This window comes from Buceros rhinoceros, unplaced genomic scaffold (genome assembly GCF_000710305.1).
Source record: "Buceros rhinoceros silvestris isolate BGI_N320 unplaced genomic scaffold, ASM71030v1 scaffold31832, whole genome shotgun sequence".
Lineage (NCBI taxonomy): Eukaryota > Metazoa > Chordata > Aves > Bucerotiformes > Bucerotidae > Buceros > Buceros rhinoceros.
In genome coordinates this window covers 42,072-44,944 of record NW_010401171.1, presented here as the reverse complement: position 1 = coordinate 44,944, position 2,873 = coordinate 42,072, and positions in this window count along the sequence as shown.

Genomic DNA, 2,873 nt, shown 5'->3' with positions numbered 1-2,873 from the left:
CCCTTGCACATGGCCGTGGTGGCTCCGCAGGATTAAGAGGAGCGAAAAGTAAGAAAACCTTATTTTTATCTGATGGTGTTAATGACATGGCGGAGTTCACGCGGGGGACAGCAAAGTATTTTTAAGCGGTGACATTCCTTAGAGTGGATTTCTAGCTCCAAAGGTCCCCCAGCAGTGCTGCATTCCCTCTGCCCTCTAAAAAGGGGTATGTGCCTTCATGCTGCATATTTTTAAAGGCCACCACCAATTAGCTCGGTGAACTCTAGTCTCAGCGCTCAACAAAGGGTGATGTTCTTCCGCCTTCAGATGACTTCAAGAAAGAATGCTGCCCCAGTACAGAAGTCCGTTCTGGACACCAAGATTATATTATATGGGAAAATGTATTTTGGGCAGCCTCAATGTGTAGATATATTTGCCGCTGGTTAACGAGGAACACAGATTTAGCAAACATATGATGTGTGCTACCATAATACCCTTTTAATCTGCATCAATGTTTATCTCAAGTTTCATTGGTTCTAGATATACACATTCAGTTTTAGTGCTGGTTTCAGGTTTACTACGGCTATATTAAAGTCACAGAACTGTATGGTGTCATTATAGTAAGCTACTGACCTTTAACTGCTGTTAGTATTTAATAGCTGCTGTAATATTTGATTTAATTTGTGTTTCCTATTCCCTGCATTACTTTAAAGATAGCTAGATTTGCATTTGCTAGCATCTGTTTAATACCTCACTTATGTTACTGTTAATATCTGGTTTTACATGCCAGCAACATGAGTCCAAATGCGCCACCGTCCCTATGAAGAATCTTTTGTTTTCTTTTTGTTTGGTAAAAGTCTGCAGACCAGTTGCCAATAGAAGCCCATTTGCTTGCTTGCTCCTTTTTTCAAGAAAAGCTAAAAGGCATCTAACAAATTCAGATAATAGTCAGATGTGCTCTTCCTTAGAATGAAGAATGAATGCTTACTCATTTTGATTTATAAATCTGTTTTTCTCGTACTGCCTGTTCCAAAGCAGCAGTATTGCTAATCCGAACCCCTACATCCTCAGGCACCGACACAGGAGGGCAATGCAACATTTTCTGAACTCTGCCAAGTGGTGACAAAGCAAAATGAAGACCTGAGCGGTTGCAAATACTGAGAAAGAGCTGTCGAAAGGAATTTCATTATTTTGATAGAGCCATAACACGACTCTTCAGGATGCTTGTTCAAATGGTGAGTTCCTCCCAGCAACAGAACAAACTCAACATCCCATAGTTTAAAACTGCATATTGAAGCATTTTGTACAAACAGCACTGCAGGTCAAGAGGCGGAGTGTGGACAGAGGAAAAAAGATACACCGTGGACGCTCGGGTGTGGATACAGACATCGCCTCCTGTGGCCCATCTCTGATTGCAGCACTCTTGAGGCGAGGCTTAGGATACAAATGACATGCACAACTCCCCTTTAGCCACTGGCTTGGCTGGGCATCCTCCCCACCCCTGTCCCCCATGGCAGAATGGGGGGAGGCTGGTGTTCACCAAAACAGTGGGAGCTGGGGCACCACCAGCTAAAGGGCAAAGATGGACTAGGTGCACATCCATGAAAGTGAGTTGAAAACCGAGATCTTCACACTGTCACTTGTGAAGAGAAAAATGTTCAGCTGATCTCAGAAGATGTGAGGAAATCTCTTTAGTTTTATTAGGTCATATAAAGATATGATCCTTATAGTTTGGACTCTGGAAAATGTGCAGCAACAGTAATACTTTGACCCCAGTCCATATGCCAGCATGGCATGAAGCATACATTAGGGGCTGGTCCCACAACCTCTGCATGTAGTGGACTTTGGTGGGCACAACACTTCGTTCATTAGTGCAATTTGGCTTCAAGGGAGTCACCGCTCTTTTATTCTGGCCATAACTGAGGTGATGCTCAAGCTTCCTGATTTAATTTAAGACATTTGAAGAATACATCAAGTATGCATAATGGGTATGTCTATAGGTGTGTGTATGTATGTGCATGTGGAAATACCTGCACACCATTTCTCCACATGATGGCTACATCCTTAGTTCTGTAATTTGCAGCACTACAGTGGTGTCCAAAGAGATACACTGACTTACCTCAGCAGCGGGATCTGGCCTCTGATATTCTAGTGCCTAAGAGAGGCCCCTGTCTTGTTGATAACTTCTTCAAGGAAGAAATACATTTCCTGTGTCTCAAAAGCATGAGAAGAGGACAACTGCTCTTCTCCAGATTTCAGAACAACATCAACTCCTCCTCGTCAGTGAAGTGTGAATGTTGCGTGTCCTAAGCAGGATCCATATCTCTGGTCTCTCTCTAGCCAAAGCTGGTTTTTGTGCACAGATAGTGTCTTTACTTTTTTCAGAAAAGCACAGAAAGCTTTGCAGGCTCCTTGTTTACCAAATGCAGCAAAAGGATCAGCTGGAGTCCTCTGCTTCAGTCCCTTGAATTCAGGAGCATTTCACAGCCTGCCCTGGGGAAACGGTAAATAACCACAGTCTGGGGAGAAGCAGTAGCAGTCCCTAGGGTTTCCTACTAATGTCCTCCCTCCCGAGTGCATGCATGCACAACACACGAAGAGCTCCTGGGGGGGACTTCCACAAGGTGCAGAGATACGAGCACAAGTGAGGAGCATTGGTGGGGACCTGTTGTTTCCACTGCTGGATGGTGATTGACATCCATGGTGCTCAGCTTCTCTTTTACCACAAGGCAACAAAGGAGGCATTTATACCACTCAAGGCAAGGGCTGTCCTCGCCTTACACTCCCTTACTCATACAGAGGAGCTGGTGGCAGAAACAGCCCACTGGGAGCAGCTAAACCCAGCCTGGGGCAGCACTGTTTCAGTCGGGGTGTTTGTAGCTCGCACGCTTGTT